At 48.0% G+C, this 21,040-nt stretch overlaps 1 pseudogene; it reads left to right on the plus strand.

Annotated features, from left to right (window-relative positions):
* Window positions 1–897: 897 nt before the first annotated feature.
* Window positions 898–1,356, plus strand: LOC145519052 (small ribosomal subunit protein eS17 pseudogene; annotated as a pseudogene).
* Window positions 1,357–21,040: the final 19,684 nt, after the last annotated feature.

Raw genomic sequence — 21,040 nt, forward strand, 5'->3', positions numbered from 1 at the left:
ATCCCAAAGGTGCCATGCTTTTGCATCCCTGTATCTCGAGAGTCCCTTGGACAGCAAGGAGATCAAACCAGTCAATCCTAAAGAAAACCAGCCCTGAATATTCACTTGAAGTACTGTTGCTGAAGCACTTGGGCCACTGGCTGCAAAGAGCTGACTCCTTGGAAAAGACCCTGCTGCTGGGAAAGACTGAGGGCAGGAGGAGAAGAGGGCATCAGAGGATGAGATGGTTGGATGGCATCACTGACTCAATGGACATGAATTTGAGCAAACTCCAAGAGATAGTGAAGGACAAGGAAGCCTGGCATGCTAAGAGTCAGATACGAATTCGCAACTGAACAATAACAACATCAGTCAGTCACTGGCAGCATCAGGTTAGCTCGCATGGAGGGTGGACATAATGTCCCTTAATCTGTGGACAAGAGGCTCCTGTCAACGGAGGGGAGGCTCCAGACGAGGCTGTAGCCGAGCGCTGTCAGCAGAGGACAGGGGCTGGAGGCCCCGCCCGGTACAGTGACCTCGGCAGAGCCCCAACGTCTCCGCGCCAGACCGGCCATCACCGATCTCCTCTGGGGCTGTGGGAACAGAGGGACCGTCCTCCCCAAGCTCAAACTCATGGGAGAGCCGCAGCGCTTCCCAGTTGGGAATTTTGTGAGGGAATTTTTTTTAAAGTAGGAAGGGAGGGTAAAAATAAACTGCTACCCTTGGAAGCTGTTAAGTTCTTCCCCTAGTTGACTGATTCAGAAAATATGTACTGAATGCCTATTATTTTCTAAGCCAACTGTGGAGCTGTAGAGACGAAGAAGCCTTGCCTCTGCCCTTAAGTTGCTCACCATCTCTTGGGAGGATGGACATTGGAGCAGATGATGACTGTTGGCTTGGAGATGTGTGACAGCAGGGATGTGGAAGTACCTACAGGGAAGAATGGCTGCCTTGCTCTTGTACCAGGGACCTGCCAACACGGGCTGCGTTCCCACCAAAACTGTGAAGAAGTCGGCCCGGGTTATCACTGAGAAGTACTGCATGCGCTGGAGTGACGACTTCCACACCAACAAGTGTGTGTGCAAGGAGATCACCATTATTTCCATCAAGAAGCTCTGCAGCAAGAGCGCGGGCTACAGCCACCTCTGATGACGCAGATTCAGGGAGCCCAGTGGGAGAGGTCTCCATCGAGCGCGAGAGGGGCGGGACAGAGGAGAGAAGATTACGCGCCTGAGGTCCCAGCCCGGGATCAGGAAATCACTGACGTAGGTCCTGACACTAACGCTGAAGCCCCTGGACTTGGGCAGTCTGTCCAACCTGCAGGTCACTCGGCCTACAGGTGGGATGAATCTCAAAACGCCACGTGGAGCCATTTGAGTCTTTCTGCTGTGCTGTAATATTTTCAATTAACCTCAGACAACAACAACAAAAAAGAAGAAGGAGGCAGAAAAGGAGAAGAAGAATCGCTGCCTTATTCTGTGTTACTCTGTTCCAGGCGCTTGAGACATATACATGCACTGTCATTTAACTGCCACAACGGCCCTATCAGATGAGCTTTTTTGAAATTCCCCTAAAGCATGTGAGGGCTTCCCAGGTGAGTCAGTGGTAAAGAATCTGCCTGCCAATGCAGGATATCTGAGTTCTATCCCTGGGTCAGGAAGATCCCCTGAAGGAGGGAATGGCAACCCGCTCCGGTATTCTTGCCTGGAGAATCTCATGGACGAGGAGCCTGGCAGGCTACAGTCCATGCAATCGAAAAGAGTCGGACATGACTGAGCAACTAGACAACAACAGCAAAGCATATGAGACCCACAGAGATTAGCTGACTTGCTGGCGGTCACACAGCTAGAGTTCTGGTTTCCTAACAGATCCCCAAGTCCCTGCTTCTGACCACACAGGTGCTGTCATGGGTTATGCTGGGAGGGCAGGGAGAAGGCACAGGAAAAGAAGCCCCCTGATAACTTAACCTGTGAATCCCAAAGTGGGGAGTCAACTGGGAAGGGGGAATGGGTTGTGCTCAGATGGAGCCCAGTGAACTTCATGGTTTTTGCATTCTAATCCATTGGCTTATTTTAGGAGCAGTGTTGAAAAAGAGCAGGACCCTGTGGTCCTTGCCCCCTCAATGTCCTTTGCCTCTCTTTTGTCTATGGAAAGCTTTAGTCGAAGGATAAGTTTAATCAGAGAAATAAGAAATGCAAACACGAGGAAACAGTCAAAGGAGACCAAATAATAATGTTGTAGTCGTTAAGCATAGGCAAGGACATTTAGTCCCTTCTCAAGGGCTATAGATAATAGCCTGAGCCATATCCTATGAGCTGTCATACAGATACTAAAACATCAGATGGAGAAGTTAACTACACGATGACCAGACTGTAGCTGTGACATGAGCTGCTACAATTCCGAGAATGGGCCTCAAAGAAATGGAACAAATGGACCCTGGAACTGAAGATTAACTGAACCTAAAACAACCAAGATGACGCTGGTCAGACCACCAATGACCAACTTCAAGATGACCAACTGAGACGTCTGTGTTGTTTCTGTGTGTGCCCCCGACTCTGTGTATGAAGGCTCTTGCCCCAGTGGTGGCCAGTGTGGGGGGAGTCGGCCTTTGGACAGACGTCCCCCACCCCAGTTGCTGGCATCTGAAATAAAGCGACCTTTCCTTTGCACCAGCCTGGTCTGCTTATTGGTTTTTGAGCGGTGAGCAGGCAGACCCCACACCTTTTGTTAACAGTTTCATGGACTGCTCCACTACAGTTTTGACAAAGAAAAATAAGGCCATGTGCCAACCTGATATGTCTTATCTGCTGAAGCAAGGTAAAACTCTTACCTACATGGTTTTTGGGTTTTTTCACTAAAATAAGGGAGATATATTATCACTGTTGCTATCAAAGTGTCTGTGAATGCAGAAATGTTCATTATTTATACAGCAACGTGAATGCATTTGGCAATTTACCATACATAGCACCTGCTGAACATACATTTCTCTCCCTCAAAGAGCTGAGGGAAGTACAATATAGGACAAAACAATGCAGGAAAAATATAATCTTAGACAAGTAGAAGGGAGTTTGTGGTCTTTATGGCCAGAAAACTTCATGGAACAGAGATCATTCTCTGTTTAAGCATTCAGTGCTGAGACTGTACACTGTATTGGTAAAACACAGATTTGCCTGATCAAATCTATCATTTTTACATTCTTCAGGAAACCGATAAAACCACATTTCAGACTCAGCTCTTTGGAAATCAGAGTTGAGGAAAAGGCAGTGGTTTAGGAAATGGAGCTGAGAAGTAGACATAAAAGACAAAAGGGGATGTAAAATTAACACAGAGGGGTCAAGATTTTGAAAGGATTTGCTTAACAGGTTAGAGAAGGGCTGTGTGTCCTATAGAAATGTGTTCCTGGGTTGATCAGAGCAAGATCAGCTGGCCCTTTGCAAGTGACTTACCTTTCCCAGTGGCCACTGAGTCAGCATCCACGGTCTGCCCAAGCAAGTCATAAATGGGGGTTGTGGATCACAATAGGAAGTGGGCTGGAATGTGGCTTGAAGGACAGAGGTCATCACTATTTGACACGAGTTAGTCAAAGTAGCCGGAGAAGGCAATGGCACCCCACTCCAGTCCTCTTGCCTGGAAAATCCCGTGGACGGAGGAGCCTGGTGGGCTGCAGTCCATGGGGTCGCTAAGAGTCAGACACGACTGAACGACTTAACTTTCACTTTTCACTTTCATGCACTGGAGAAGGAAATGGCAACCCACTCCAGTATTCTTGCCTCGAGAACCCCAGGGACAGTGGAGCCTGGTGGGCTGCCGTCTATGGGGTCGCACATAGTCGGACACAACTGACGCGACTCAGCAGCAGCAGCAGTCAAAGTAGCTATTATGATGATGGTGATGAATCAAATTAGCCATTATTGAGGAGTTATTTTTAAACTGGTAGCACTAAAGTTGAGTAATGCTTATTATTTAAAATGGTGTGGATGCATGGTTAAAATACCCAGTGGTCAACTAATATTAAGTTGGCCCTATAATTTATTATCTAAACCAGGACACTTTTGTTGATTTTTTAAAAAGGTACTATTAATAATCACCCCAGTACATTATGGGCAAACCATGACTGTTTCTGGCAAATCTGGACCTATGGTCACCACAGCCATTTGTGAGCCATGTACAAAATGAAGAAATGACCAGGTTACCAAGAAAAAAAGTCTGTGAAACCTGAACCTTCTTTATTCATCTTCAGCCTTCAAGGAAGTCATTTACCCTCCAGAAAGTGTGATGAGCACAGGACTGCACTCCACTGAGCCTCCTGGATGGGAGCCAAAATAAGGTTTCAAACAAGTTCTTACACAGCATTTGTCCTTATCACCCACTGCATTTCTTAACCAGTTTCACTGACTTCAAAGGAGCTTTGAAGAAAAAAGAAAAACCTTTGAGATGTGTGTGAAAACCACAACAGAAAGGGCATATTTGGCAGCATTTCTGGCTCATCACTTAGGAAAATACTACCTGGTGAATGTGAGTCAGCGTTTATCCATTCAACAACTCTCATCACTCTTCAACAGAAGAAGTTAAACTACAGGCCAGGGATCCTCAGCCTCACCGATATCGAAATTGGAGCCAGACAATCCTTTGTTGGAGGGAGGCTGACCTGTGCAGTATACGTGTTTAACAGCAGCCTTGACCTCAACTCACTAGATGCCAATAGTACCTTCCCCTGACTTTTAATGATCCAAAATGTCTCCAGCCATTGCTAAGTGCTCCCCAGGGGTAAAAGGGCCCACAATTGAGAACCGCTGGCGTAGACAGCAACCTTTCTGTGCCATTTTATTTTCTACTGACCTGGCCCATGCTCTAAAGGTATACAAATCCTCACTCTTTCAGCAGGAAGGGATCTCAAAGGAAATGACTCCTCTCTTCCACATGTTTATTAAAGCCCCTGTAACATTCCCACCATTGGAAGGACTGAGGCTGAAGCTGAAGCACCAGTACTTTGGCCACCTGATGCGAAGAGCCTGATGCTGGGAAAGACTGAGAGCAGAAGGAGAAGGGGCGACAGAGGATGAGATGGTAGGATGGCATCATGGACTCAGTGGACATGAGTTTGAGCAAACTCCGGGAGATGGTAGAGGACGGGGAAGCCTGGTGTGCTGCCGCCCATGGGGTTGCAAAGAGTCGGACACGACCGAGCGACTGACCAACAACAATAACATCCCAGGCAGGTGATCATCCAGATTTCGCACGTCTCTTCCAACACCAGGAACTCACTTCCCTCGCGACACAATCTCTTCAATGGTTGGCACTTTGAATATGAGGACATCGTTAATGCTGAGCATAAATAAGCTTCTGTCCTAACTTTACCCAAGGGGCTCTGAGCAAAGCATCTCCTCCTTCTGCTACTACTCTGTCCCTATCCATGGAGCTTCCTTTCTTCCCAGAGAAGCTCCCCCGTCTCCTTCCACAACACTTCTCTTAATCCACCAGCGCGTCTCTCCACCTTAAGACTCTTTCAATAATCAAAATGATTATAATGATGATGATGATGGCAATGAGGATGACGGTGATGGAGTTAACCATCATTTGTTGAGCTCCTTCTATGTGCTATATGCTCTTTCTCCATTACAATGCAATCCAATATACCAAGCATAGTAACTGTTGCTGTTATTTTTCAGTCACTAGGTTGTGTGCAACTCTTTGCGACCCCATGGACTGCAGCACGCCAGGGTCCTCTGTCCTCCACAAACTCCCCTGGAGTTTGCTCAAATTCATCTCCATTGAGTTGGTGATACTATCTAATCATCTCATCCTCTGATGCCCTCTTCTCCTCCTGCCCTCAATCTTTCCCAGCATCAGGGTCTTTTCCAATGAGTTGGCTCTTCACATCAGGTGGCCAAAGTATTGGAGCTTCAGCTTCAGCAACAGCCCTTCCAGTGAATATTCAGGGTTGGTTTCCTTTAGGATCGACTGGTTTGACCTCCTTGCCATCCAAGGGACAAACATAGACACTATTCCCAAAAGAAACTGGCAGATTAATCTGAACTATGATTTCCACCACGTCATGCCCTAGCTCGTGAGCCTACTTTGGCTCTCTGCAGCACAGCTCTCCCCCAGACTTCCAGAGCACTTCCGGAGCTGTCTGAGCCCGTAGGCTTCTCCACTTTACCGCCCGGTGAGCATCCAATGCCATCTCCCCAGTTTCTTCACGTCCCACCGCACGACACATGCACCCACAACTATGCACACCCTAATTCTTATTCCCCTGGAATTCCTCCTACTGCCTCTACACCCACTCAAATATTACTCTTCCTTCAAAGCCAGGTAAAAGTCCTCCTTGACCTACTTCAATAAATCAAATACATCTTGAGTAGCTCTTTGTGCCAAGCACTGATGCAGAACTCAGCCTGGCTCTCAGACAACTTGTAACAGAGACAAACTTCAGTCGCCCGTAAGACTTCTCAGCCTTCCCTCCTCTCACTTCCAGCTGCTCAAGACGGCTCTGGCCGGTTTGGAATCTTACCCTGCCTCACCCCGGAAAGAGAGTTCTCCCTTTGCCAGATTGCCTTCGGCAGCTTCATGAAGCAGAATTAAGGGAATGGAAAAAGGAAAAGAAACCACACAGACAAACATGAGAGAGAAGAGAGATAAAATAAAAGATGCACATTTGTGTTAGGAAAGTCAGGGCTGTTTTGTTTGGAAATTTTTAGAGCAGGCACTGTCCTGGGGGCACTTAGGGAAGAGAGGGGAGTGACATCCGAAGAGTGTAGTGGTAGATTACTATTTAGATAGTCTTCCATGTTCCTCTTGAGACACAAGAAACATTTTAAATTACTTTTAGTTACTAGATTGTGTTTATTTGCCTGCAACAGCATAAAAACCCTGGATTATGTGGTCCTCAGTTTATATTTCAGTGATATTTATAATCTAAACTCGCACCTTGGGACATAAAAGGGAGAACCATTTATAATTATTCTGGAATAGCAGACATAAATCAGGACTGTGCTGGACAAATCAGGATGTCCAGTCACCCTATTTACACTCATTATAAAATGCAGCAAGTGGAGGGATGTCATGTGCCCAGGACAACTTTGGGGCCCAAAGGATAAGCATCTTATTCAGTGAGTGGCAAAAGAGAAGAAAATATCTGGAGCAGAAAAAGTCTTTCCAACTCCAAGGGCCTATTGTGAGCTTTCTCTTTTCTGAATTAAAGACTGATTTGTCTAAATTACACCCTTTCTCCTGTTAATGGCTAATTTTTGCCGAGGTTCAGAAAACAGTTTAAAAAATTTTACACCAAAAGGAGGAAAGAGCATCATTTTTCTACACATCAAAAATTTTGGGCAATACAGGAAGTACAAAAAAAAAAAAGAAGAGTGTAATAAATACAAGTTGTCTGAGCGGACTTATTCCCCTAGACTAGGGGATGTGCACTCATTTTCCAATTATTTCATAATGGCCTCTGAGCAGATGCTCAGTAGTGGGGCCCGAGTCTGACGTCCATGCTTTCAGGCTAGCAGGCATACATGTCTACTTTTGATTAATAGAGACAAGAGTGAACTCGAGTCTCATTTACCAGACTTTCCCAACATCCCCAAACATCGCTTAAGAGTCCAACACACCCATACACCCATACTGCCAAGTGGAGGTAAACACTATCCGTCTTCAGCTCTGGAAAAGAAAGGCTCATGGCACTCACCACCCCTTTCCTCCTTCCACCCCCAATCTGCTCTGAGGGTAGGCTAGATGGCTTGAATACCGCATTTCAAAGGCCATTCTGTGACCATGGGCAGGATCCAAGAGAAAACAGACCATCTCTCTTATTCAGTTAAATTCAATGTGATGTGATGTAGGACCCAAGACCCGGGAAACCCACACTGCACATTGCCTCAGCAGCTCACCTAGGGTGCAAGCAACTTTCTGGCATGGGCTGGGGCGGGGGGCGGGGGGCGGGGTGGGGTGCATAGACTGATGCAAAATCATCTCTTTGGCCCTCCAGAGGGCAGATGGGGTGATGATGGTTGGAAAGACCAGTGAAATGTGCCGGGGTAAGTGCCTGGACTCAGACAGGAATGCCACAGGCAGGAGAGGGAATCTCTGGCCACCCAAAGTGGGTCTTTTGATTTGAAAGTGAAGCGAACATTGACTTTTCACTGACAAGTCAAAGAATGTTCTCTTCCCTGCCTAACCCGAGGTGGCACCTTCACTGACTGGCCAACTCCACTATAAATTATTCTTGGCTGCCGAATTTCATGACGTATTACTAAAGACAACTTTCTAGGTTACAGGGAGTCTTCCCGGTAGCTGGTATTTCTTCATTCATTTATGTGTGTATTTAATATAATAAAACTCAAGCATTATATTAAAAGAAGGAAGGAGGCAAGGGGAGGAGGAGGGAGGGAGGAAAAACCTTCCCTTACAACCAACTCAGGCTGCAAACAGAATCGTCAACGACTCATTGTCTTCTGAAGAAAGAAAAGAAACTTAGCTAAACCGCTGGGCAAGTCATACCATCTCCACTTTCTGTCTGCATTGTTCCCTGAGAAACATAAGGGACTCCAACCAGACGGATCCTGTCTCCCAACATAAATATTAGGAAGGAGTTCTGCTTCTAACCAAACTGAGACACATACATTAATAAAAACCACCTTCCAACTTCTTCCAACTTGTGCCATCATTTAATGGAGACTATAAATGCCACCTCAACTTCAGGCTCGATTCAAGGCATATTTGAACTAGGAACAATCTGTCACATGTATCCAGTACATTTTATCCTGTTTTGTGACAAGACACTAAACAATTAGGCCAAAGAGTTCAGGGAGGAAAGCTCAGTGAAATTCTCAGAATCTAAAGAATAATCTGTCCTTTTATTTGGCAGCTGATAAATATTTTATTGTTGTTTGGAGAACATGTAAGTGGAAGCACCAATTTCCTTTCTGCGACTCTCTTGGAGCTGGCCGTTACTTCTTCATGAGCAAAAACAAGAATTCCCTTTTAGCTGCTCACCTGTGAATGAAAGCCCACTTATCTATGCAGCCGTCACACTTGTAAAAGACCTGGTAAGAGATCATCTCACGTCAGCTTTAGACATATTTCCAAAGAAATAAATGTTAGACCTTGGGCGGCCTTTGCTAAGAAGCCATTTGTTCCCATGCTGAAGTTTTAAGCAATGCGCAGTCCCTTCTGGTTTCATAATTTAGTAATCAGTTTATGGGGGAGATGTCAAAGTTAATTTTCTAAGGCACTTTTAATTACTGAAATGCCTTCTTTCCAATAATACTCGGGGAAAAAAGTGTTCTATGAAGATTAATCTCCTTGAAAACTGAAGTTGAATACAAGCTTTCTTTTTTAAGATTTCATTATGTTTGTGAAAATCCCCTCAAAATATATTATACATTTGCCTGCTTTCTTAAACAGAAGACAATGTGCCTACTGTCCTTGATGATTTGCAAGGCTGTCATGACCGATTCCATATAATACTGGGGGAAGGACTAAAATCCGGAGAAGCAAGAGAGTCATCAGATTCAGTCCTTGAATCTTCATGTAAGAATCAGTCAGACCACTTTCTGGATTTGTCATACTTCTCATCAATTTTACATCTCTAGAGAGGAAGACATGGAGCCTGAATCCCAAATACTCTAGCACCCACCTGCCCACTGCCACGCAAGCTCACAAGGGGCCACACAAAGCAAAACCACTCTGTGTATTATAATCAACAGAGGAGCAAACTCAAGCCCCAGAGGGGCCAGGGAGGTAATAAGGGAAGGACATAAGATGTACAGGCTTCCCTGGTGGCTCAGGAGTAAAGTAAAGAATCTGCCTCTATTGCAGGAGATACAGGTTCAGTCCCTGGGTAGGGAAGACCCCCCTGGAGAAGGAAATGACAACCCACTCCAGTATTCTTGCCTGGAGAATCCCATGGATGGAGGAGCCTGGCGGGCTATAGGGCATGGGATCACAAAAGTGTTGGATGCAACTCAGCGGCTGAACAACAACATTAGCTGCACATCAGAACCCAGTAGCAGACTGGGGGACCTGAGAGCAGACAGTCTGTCTGGAGGGGATGCTGTGTTCAATTCCAGCTCATTGGACTAGGCAAGTCGGCAAGCCCCTTTGCTGCCAGCTTCCCTGACTTTGCAAGAGCAACTGGAGCTCTAGGTTGTTATGTGACCTATCTCCGCTATTCAAATACTGTGCAGAATATACACAAAGATTATCTCAGGTCAAACCATCTGAGATGGCCTAAGACCATCTTTTGTCAACATCGAGTAAAAGGCATTGGACTCAAGCTCTAATGTGACTACTACTTAATTTTTATAAGTTAAGTTGATGACCTAACTTAACCTATATGCAAGTCACTAAAATCTCACTTTGTGCCTCTGGACAAGGACCTATATCAGAAATCAATTGATCCAGATCCATCCTGTTGATTCGCTCTCCTAAAGTCTCAAGAATGCATCCATTTCTTTCCCTCTCGTCTCACCTGTCACCTTGAGAGCTGCCTGCACAGACTCCCCACTCCTCCTGGCCCCTTTCACTCCATGATGCACAGACCAGGTCCTGTCCAGACCAGGTCACCACCTCACCCTCCTGGGACACTCCCCTCCTTTGAAACCTTGCAATGACTTCCCAGGACGTCTGGAATAAAACCCAAATTCCTTAAGGTGGCCTACATGGCCACAACCTCTGTCCAAACTCACCCTGTACTGCTGTCTCCTCGCTCTCTTCCACCTTCCCTGGCTGGATTCGCTGAGACTCACACATGCAAGCTCTTTCCTGTCTCAAGTTGTATTTTTTATCCTGGTTCTTTGCCCAGCTGTCGCTGTCTCTCTTTCAGGTCTCAACCTAAGTATCAACTCCTCAGAGAAAACATTCTTGATTGCTGAAGTGTCTCAAGAAAGGATTTGTTCAAATCCTAACCCAGATACTCCGGGATGTGGAAATTCGGCCTTTGCAGACATAATCAAGATAAGATGAGGTCGTGTTGGGTCAGTGTTAGTCGCTCAGTTGTGTCTGACTCTTAGCGACCCCATGGACGGTAGCCCACCAGGCTCCTCTGTCTGTGGGATTCTCCAGGCAAGAGTACTGGAGTGGGTAGCCTTTCCCTTCTACAGGGGATCTTCCCGATCCAGAGATCGAACCCAGGTCTCCTGCCTTGCAGGTGGATTCTTTGCCATCTGAGCCGCCAGGGAAGCCCTCCTGCTGGATTAGGGTGGATGCTAAATCTAATGACGAGTGTCCTTATAAAAAGAGAGAGATTTGATGACACGGAGGCAGGACCACCACGTGAAGACAGAGGTGGAGGTCGGAGGGAACTACCGGCCAAGGGCTGTCAACAATGCAGCACACAGGAAGCCGGGAGAACTCGTGGAAGGACCCTCTCTCAAACCGTAGAGGGAGCACGGCCCTGCGACCCCGTGACGCTCGGCCTCTAGCTTCCAGAGCTGTGAGACAATGGACGTCTGGCCTTTTAAGCCACCAAGCTCGGGGTAGTCTGGTACGGCACCCCTAGGGGACCGATACAATTCCCCAACGTAGAGTAGGTTCCTTCTGTGACCGCTCCTTTCCCACACCAGGAGGGAGCGTGGGCTCCTCTCACAGTTTGGAATTATTCCTCAGCGTGTTTCCCTGTGTCTTTCTAAACCCTCAGAGGCCTGTGGTTGGAAACCAGGTCCGTTTTGCTCCCCTGTCACACCTAGAGGGCACCTGTCTTATAGAAGATGCTCTGTAAAGACGCTGTGATTTTTTTTTAATAGAAACTATTTTTAAATAACTTTTTACTTTATTAGGTAGCTATTTCTGGCCGCGCTGGGTCTCTGCTGCCGCGAGCGGGCTTTCTCTGGTTGCGGCCCTGGGGCCCAGGAGTTGTGGCGTACGGGCTTAGTCACTCTGTGGCATGTGGGGGTCCCGGACCAGGGACTGAACCCGTGTCCTCTGCTCTTGCAGGCAGATTCGTACCCACTGCGCCACCAGGGAGGCCCCAGGGTTCTCTGACTTTACCCATGGGTGTTTACACTCTTCTGGGCTCTTACTGTTTCGGGTAGTTTGTCCTCAGATTGAACAGCCTCAGACTGTTGGTCTGATATCTACTAGTTCTATCCTCCCAGAATCGTGGAATTATAGCGCTGGAAAGATTCTTAGAAATCACCCAGCTCCCCACCACCACGAGCCCCCAAGGATTTTTTAGATGCGGAAACTGGGCCTCCTGCACGTGTGACCAGCTGTCGCTCCTCACAGCGGCCAGTAATTCCTGCTTCTGAGCAGCCGCCCTGGACTGGCTCCAACCGCCTTGCCTGAGGGTCTGAAGGCAGCCCTCCGTCACCTGCAGAATCTAGTCACTGCTCGGTGGCGACTTTGTTTAATTAGAATAATAGAATTTTAAGCCTGGAAGCCTTCTCCTCGGACACATTTGAGCAAAGGCATGCTGCATGCCCTCATTCCACTGAACATGTCTTGGTTATATACGGGCTTCCCTGGTGGCTAAGTCAGTAAAGAATCCGCCTGCAATGCAGGAGACTCCCTGCAATACAGGAGACCCAGGTTCAATTCCTGGGTAGGGAAGTTCCCCTGGAGAAGGAAACAGCAGCCCACTCCAGTCTTCTTGCCTGGAGAATCCCATGGACAGAGGAGCCTGGGGGGCTATACAGTCCAGAGGGTTGCAAAGAGTCGGACGCGACTGAGCGACTAAACCACCACTACCACTTATATTCACTTCAAATGTGGCAAGATTTCTTGCTGTGAATTACCCATCCTCAAAAAGTTCCCCCAGATAGTTCTGAGCATTTCCGAAAAGGCCACCCTCCAACGGGCCAGGGCCAGGGCCCTCAAACTCCCCTGTTCGAACCCCGCCCAGGGGCCTGCTGGGGCCCCAGGATGGCATCTGTGCCTCTCGTGGTACCTGCCGTTCATCTCTTGTCTCCTTCATCCTGGATGCAGAGCATCGCATCTCACAGCACAGCTGTAAACTCTTAGTGACACCTTCCCAGGGCCAGGAGCGACGGAAGGGAAATGCAACACAGGAAACAACCTACAGCCATGGCCCCGGCCAGCCACTGTCCTGGGCTCGGTCTGGCTCCAGCTGTTCCTGCGGTCAGAGCCGCTGATGGACCTCCACCGCGAGAGGAGGCAGTCCAGGCTCCCCACGCCTCAGCGTCTCCGCCCAGTGGACCTCTGGCCCCAGAGAAGGTGGGAAGCCCTTCCCTCAGGTCAGGCTAAGGCCCACCTGACCTGCTGCTCCAAGACTGATTCTGCCCCAGATTCCACTCCCTCTAGTGACGCACCCCACCGCCAGCACTGTGGTCTGGTTCTGTGGGTTAGTTTGCTAAGGCTGCCATAGCCAAGTGCCACTACTGGGTAGCTTCAAAGACAGAGATTGATTGTCTCAGCACTCTGGAGGCTGCAAGTATAAGTTCACGGTGCCATCAGGCTGGTGCCTTCTGAGGAAGGGTCTGTGAGGGAGACTGTGCTAGCTTCAGGAGGTTTTTCCAGAAATCTTTGGAATTCCTTGTTTTAAAGATGTAACATCTAATCCTGACTCCATCGTTGCATGGCTGTCTTCAAACCATCTTCTTTCTGTGCGTGCCAGTCACTGTGTTTAAATTTGCCCTTCTATAAAGGTAGGGATGGTATTAGATTAAGGCCCACACTAACCGCCTCATTTTAACTTGATTACCTCTATAAATAAGATCCCATTCTGAGATCCTGGGGTTAACACATCTTTCTGGAAGAACATAATTCAATTTATAACCTATAATCCCAATGAGACAATCACAAAGGAGCTTAACGTCAATCTCAAACTATGAGTTATTCATTTTGAATAATGCTTTATCAACTACAATCCAGCTTTGTCTGCTTCAAGCTCATTCAAACTCTTTAGTCTCCTTCAAGAAAGCTTGGGGTCCAGCTTAACCCAGGGTTATGTGTTTAATACACACACACATGATGCTTTGATCGTGATTATCTGTAACATACCAGGGGTTTGGGGCACTGATCATCCCTCCCTTGGCCCAAGGTTCTGAGCAGAGCACACACAGAAACACAAATCTGATGAGAAACAGAGGAGAGCTTCATCCATCTGAGCAAATGCTTGACATCTCAGAGCAAATCTCTAATAAAAACTTGAGTAGAGAAGATGGCTTAATCTCTTTTTTCTGCATGTAGTGCTTTTTAAAAAATTTATTTAACTTTTACACGATTTTTAAAGTTTATGCTCTATTTACAGTTATTACAAAATATTCGGTATATTTCCTGTGTTGTACAATACATCCCTGTAGCTGTGAAGATGGCTCAACCTTGAGGCTAAAGTGGGTCTCCCACTTCCCTCTCCAAATTAGGTCTTGGAGCCAATGGGCCTCTGGAAGGAGAGAGGGGTAAGAAGAGTGCAGAGGAGACTCCAAGTTCACGAACGCAGCAAGCCTCCCAGAGGCAGACCAACTTCAGAGGCTCCTGGAAACAAAGACCATTGTCCAGCATAAGAAGCAGCCGACAGCACAGGGACTGGACCCACATGGGAGAAGCGACTCCAGGAAAACAGGCACTGAAGAACTCGGAGGAAACTGAGACTGAGACGCAGTGTCAGTCCAGGGCATCCGCCCCCCCAAACCACACCCCTGCCAAGTGAGGAGGGTAAGATCTCGCCACGGTCTGAAAACAGGAGCCCAGGAGGCAGAAAAGGTTCCACGACCCCCAGTGAGCTTGTTAAGTACAACATGGCGCTTTCTTCTCAACAACTCCCATCTGGTCAATATTTTTACACCCATTTTAAAGATAAGGAAACTGAAGCCTAAGGAAGTAAATTACTGGACCATATTTTTACAGCAAATAAGTTTAGGGAGGAAGCCAGAACTCAAATCCCATGTCGATCAGTCTGACTCCAAGGGTGACCTGCAGTGTGATCATTTCCACTCTGTGTTAATAAATGATTCACGATCATCAGGAACTTATTGGTTGAAACCCATGAGGTTGGATTTGCTGTTTTGTCAGGGCGAGACGGATTGACGTCGAAAAGCTTATCATCAGGAGCCTCTTTATACCCACAAGCGGAAAGGAAGTCTATCCAAAAGTGTGCTCATAAAGAGCGTCCTGGAGCCTCGCACCAGGATGGAGACAGGAGAGGACGCTCGTGCGGGCTGCCAGCCAAGCACCCCTCCAGTGAGCTCACAAAATAACGGGTGACATTTGCAGCCAGCCTCGCCTCCAGGTCAGGGCTGTCTCCATGTTTGAACCCTTGACGAAATCACATTGTTCAAAAGCACAGCTGGCAAAAATATGCATCTGGTAAAATGACACTTCAAACAGATGAATTAACTGAACACAGTTTTTATTTATTTTTTTTAATCAGTTTATTCTCTTTTTTTTAACTTTACAATATTGTATTTGTTTTGCCATACATTGACATGAATCCACCGCGGGTGTACATGTTTTCCCCTTCCAGAATGAACACAGTTTTTAAAAATCAGATAATACTTTAAGAAGAGGAGAGATGACAGCGGAGGCCTTGGGGAGAAGAGCTGGTCTTTCTTGTGTTGGGCACAAGGTCCCGATGGGCAGGTGGAGCATTCACCCTCTGATGACAAATAGCTACCTTATAATTGTCACTTTTAACCCTTCCTCCGAGTGTAAAAGAAAATAATGGAACCATAGCATATTCCACTGAAGGAAATAAGGAAGGAAGGGAGGAGGGAGGGAAGGAAGAAAAGAAGGAGGAAAGGACGTGTGGATGGAAGGAAGGGAAGGAAGGAGCTCCTCCTTACTGTAGAATGTCAAGTAGCAAATTTGGAAGAAATGAGGAAAATAGAGAACCACCATTTGCCGACCACCATAGTGGTGGCTGACTTAGACAGGAGTGGTCGGTGGATGCTAGGGCCTTCCTGTGGAGTTATGAGAAGGACTAGGACATCCAAGTCTGAGAACGCTTCCCCCAAAACACTCACCAGTTACAAAGAGGGAGCGATGAATTTAAGGAAGAGACACCTGGCAAGCCAGGCAAACCAGGCCGACACCCCCGGGGCTGGAACAGGTCACGCGCTGCAACTCCCCGAGAAGACTCAGTGGAGGAACACCCCTTGTTTCTGAGGTGTCCCCACCATGACTGTTTGGTGTGAGCGCGGTGGTAAGAAAGCATCACATGGACCAGGGTGAGGTCATCCCAGAAGGTCATCTCAGGAGGCCAAGGACCAGAGACACTGAGCGTTTTGAACATTAAGCCAGTTTGGCTTACATTCCTGGAATAAACCATACATGCTTTCTCTTCTGGGAAATACCTTTTCATGTCTTTTGCTCGGTTTTATTTCAAGGTGTGTGTGTGTGCGCGCACACATCGGCTTTAAAATTGGTTTAAGGAATTCTTTAGTTCTTGATACCAGTCTTGATGATTTTGGTAATGTACCCTTTTATTTTCTTTAAGTTGTTACTTTTCAAACAAAAGTTTTTCATTTACTATGGTCAAATGTATTAATCTTTTCCCGTTCGTGCTTTGTATTTAAGGGCTTAAGAGGGACTCTCCGGTGGTCCAGTTGTTAAGACCCCACGCTTCCAGTGCAGGGTGCACAGGTTTGACCCCTGGTCAGGGAACTAGATCCCACCTGCTGCAACTAAGAGTTCACATGCTGCAACTTACGATCCTGGTGCAGCTAAATAAATAAACAAAAATTTAAGAATATTCATCTATATAGTTCATTTAGTTTTAAAAGATTTGGTAGGGGGAGGCTATTCGAGTCCTTAAACCACCTAGAATAGATTTTTTTTAAGTAATTAATTTGAAGTAACTTTAGACATAAAGAAAAATTGCCAGAGCATTATGAAAAATTCCCACATGCCTTCATCCAAAGATTCCCCAGTTTTAACGTTTGACTGTGTTCTTCCATGACTGTCTATTCATCCCCATTATCGCTATTCCTTTTCTGAACCTTAAGACAACAAGCTACAGATATGATGTCTCATCTCCCCTAAGTACTCCAGTGTGTGAACCCCCCCAAAGCGAGGACAATCTTGTCTGTGATCATCACACAACTCTCCAACTGGGAAATCAACCTCAGTACCAACTGATGTCCAACTCACAAAACGCAATCAAATGTTGCTGACTGTCCCGACAATTCTGACTTTTCTGACTTAGGATCGTACCTAGGAAGACAGCTTGCATTTTAGTTGTCTATACTGTTTCAGTGTGAATGGAGACCACATAGATAATTTGATTTGTGATCAAGCACACCTTTGTTTTGTGACCTCTGCATCTTTGTTTTGTGCGTGGTTCTGTGTGTATATTTCATAATAAAAATGTGGATTTTTAAAAATAAAATATGTGTTATTAAGTAGGAAGCTAATCACACTCATACATTTCAAACATAACATTTGCTCCCAGGATTCTGATTTCTGCACTAAAATAAAATTTCTTCAGCCAGTCATATATTTAAGCCCTAGAAGTTTCAACTAACTTTAAAGTGGTGATCAAAGATGAAAAGTCACCTTACCAAGTAGTATATGCAAAAGGAGACTCAAGCCTCTCAAAGCTGATTTTTATTAGGACCCCTAGCAACACATTCGGAGGAGGCAATGGCACCCCACTCCAGTACTCTTCCCTGGAAAATCCCATGGATGGAGGAGCCTGGTAGACTACAGTCCATGGAGTCGCTAAGAGTCAGTCGGATACGACTGAGAGACTTCATTTTCACTTTTCACTTTCATGCATTGGAGAAGGAAATGGCAACCTACTCCAGTGCTCTTGCCTGGAGAATCTCAGGGACGAGGGAGCCTGGTGGGCTGCCGTCTATGGGGTCGCACAGAGTCGGACACAACTGAAGCGACTTAGCAGCAGCAGCAGCAGCAACACACATCTGCAAAAATTCCCTCCCCCTCTTAATTCATATACATATTTCAATATGGCATAGTTGTCGACATTTTAAATAAAAGAGATCTGTACATTCATATTTGCATTTTGATTAAGGATTTTAGTTGAAGGTTTAAAAATGACAGAGCTTCCCTGGTGGCTCAGTGGTAAAGAATCCACCTGCTAATACAGGAGACCAGGGGTTCAGTCCCTGCATCAGGAAGATCCTCTGGAGAAGGGAATGGCAACCCACTCCAGTATTCTTGCCTGGAGAATCCCATGGACAGAGACGGGCTGCAGTCCATGGGGTCGCAAAAGAGTCGGACATGACTTAGCGACTGAGCAACAACAAACAACATAACAATGACAGACTAAATTTATGAGAGACATGTGTTGTTAGACCAATCCATTCTAATATAGCAATGGATTTTTTTCTGACCCAAGAAAAGGCAGAATTTCCTAGTTAGCCTGGCAATTGCTCTTGCAAGTGATTTCAAAGGCTTTTTTTTTGTTTTAGTGGCAGCATCTGGAAGGTCCACTTATGATGGGTAGAGAGAGTCGGGAAATGGACTGCTCAGTGTTTTGCCCTGTTGCCAATGCAAGAACACACGCGCCCTCACCAGATGCCTGCGCATGTGTGGAACACTGCCTGCCTGAGCACTGAGACGGGGGCTTCAGGACCACAAACTGAGAAGCAAAGGCGGTGCTAACCAGGCTTACAGACCATGGTCTCTTCCTGGTAGACTTGGGGACAAGAAGTTTTGCATATTCACATATTAATTACGCAGATTGACTTCCGGGGGTACCTCTGGTTCAATTTGATATGTAGATCCAAACAGCACCACTGACTTTTTTTTCTTTTATCCTGAATAGTATTTGTTTCTTTACATTTAAATGAAATTATTTATCAAAAGGAAACGTGTCCTCTGCAAGAAGGTGCCTATAACCAGCATCCTTGCATGGACTCTATTCCTTGGGTGGCACCTCCACAGTATTCTAGAAAACTTCCTGTTCACAAAACCCGGAAGGTGAAAACCACCTTGGACATCATGTCCTAATCCGATCTCCGATCTCCTCCATTCTTCAGATCACCAAACCGCAACTCAGAGAAGCCCGGTGGGGGGTGGGGGTGGGGGTGGGAGGGGACTGACAAGTGTTGGTCATCACAGTACTGACAACACAAGTCCTGGTTACCTGCGTCTGCCCACTCTAGTCCACTACTCTTTCGCCTCAGGTATGATGTGGAGTGGACATTTCAAATTAAAAAAAGAAAGGAGGAAACTTTCTCCAACTCCACCTTCAACCATGGGTATTGCCCCCAGTGTTCTCAGCAACTAGAGAGTTCATTATCCTTTAATTAAGGAATTAGGGGGAAACAACCTCGCATGCAGCACCAATTGCAGAACGACTTGTACTTTTAAAAATAAAAATAATTTTAAAAAAAATCTGCTTTCAGCCATTCACCCCACATCCTTTATGCATGGTACTGAGTCTACTCTCACTTTGCATCCGTCGCACAGCAGCGAGGGGAGGCGGGGCTGCAAGCGGACAAAAGTGGAGAGAAGGCCCGCGGGGGTCCCAGGAGCGGCGCCCCTCCCCCCTCAGCACCCGCCCACCAGACGCTGGAGGCTGTGCGCATGCGCAGGCCGTCCGCGCCGCCCGCACCCCCCCCACTTCACTCTGCTTTATTTAGGCCTTCAGCTCTGCCTGCTTGCACGCCCCCAGCGCCCCAAGTTCGGATGGCAGGGGGCGGGGTGGGGGAAAGCCCAGGGCACTCTTGGAAGCTCCTGAGTGGGTGGGCAGGAAAAAGGCAAGGACATTGAGGACAAATAAATCCTTTTCCCGCCGCCCCCCACCGCGGGCCCCGCAGCAATCTGGGCTGGGCGCGGGCACCCCAAGTCTGGGCCGAGAGGGGCCGTGGCGCGCGCGTGGGGCCCCGGGGGTGGGGCGGGGCCGTGGGCGGGGCCTGCGGCGGCTCCCCGAGGCCCCGCCCCTCTGGCCAACCTCTCGCCTCGCCATTGGAGGACGTGGGGGGCGGGTCCGAGGGACCCCCCCCTCGCCACCGGCCCCCGCCCCGCCCCCCGGCCGCCCGCGTTTTCGGCTCCTCCAGGAGCCCTCCGAGCGCAAAGAAAGGAAACACCCGGGGCGGCCACCCCCCGGGACTCTGGAAAGGCGCGCCCCCCGCCCCGCCGCCCAGACCTTAGTCCTGGAGATGTCGGGGGAGGGCGGTGGGATACGGGGCCCGGCCCCCAGGCCCCCGCCTCTGGGTGCGGGATCCGGCGGGTGCGGGTGAGGGCCCCCCTTGTGCAGTCACACAGTGCCGCAGTCAGCCCCGCGCTCCCCTGTAGCGCGTCACCCTCCACCGCCCTTCTTTCGCCCCTTCTTCCCCTTTCCCCATCTCTGCATCCCCGAAGAGATGCGAGCGCCGATGGCGCGGCGCCGAGGGGAGTGAATTCGACTCGATGTCACCTTAACCACTTGCATATCTACTGCTCAGTTAACATCTCGTTTTCTCCAGTAATTTGCGGAGATTTAAGGGGTCGTTTTGATTTTTCATTTCTTTTTTCTCTTCATGCGCTTAAAGTTGGCCGACTCCTTCCTTAGCATGTGATGAAAGAAGCTAGAATTTAGGCTTCTCTTGGTGCAGAGAAAGGGAAGGAAACCAAAGCTTGACGGCGTTTGGGAAGAAAATAGCTCTGTTCCCTTCTCATCCTTAACTCGCGCTGCTGGGTAGCAGCACCTCTCAGGAGCACAGGCGCAGCTGCAGAAGCGCTTGGTTGCAGAGAAGGCTGCGTCTACAAGGGTTTGCGCCCGAGCGCCAAAACAGTGCAGGTGTGTGTGGATCCGGGTGTGCGTGTGCGTACGTGAGGTACGTGTGCGCGTGTTTGTGCGGCCCAACAACAACAACAAAAAAACCTCAAGAGGCGCATCAGGATCAGAAGGAACCCCTCACACTAGTGATCGCCTCGGAAATTTCCCAAAGGTCTGAGAGTTAGTAAATCCCTTGATACGAAAATCGCCTTTGCCGAGCTCCTTCCTGCCGGGTCTCTCCGCTTCCTAAGATTGGTGACGCCGCGTCTCTAGAAGCGGCCTCTTGCCCGCGCGGGCATCACGGAGGGCACGCGGTGCACATTTCAGGGGCCCCGCGGGTACAGAGTAAACCCCGGGGCCCCGGCGTGTGCGCGCGCTCCGGGCCTTGCGTGCGAGAGGGTCTGGGCGCTCGGCTGGGCTCGCGGGCACGCGCGT

Source organism: Giraffa tippelskirchi, chromosome 8 (genome assembly GCF_054371585.1).
Source record: "Giraffa tippelskirchi isolate mGirTip1 chromosome 8, T2T-mGirTip1v1.2.pri, whole genome shotgun sequence".
Taxonomy (NCBI): domain Eukaryota; kingdom Metazoa; phylum Chordata; class Mammalia; order Artiodactyla; family Giraffidae; genus Giraffa; species Giraffa tippelskirchi.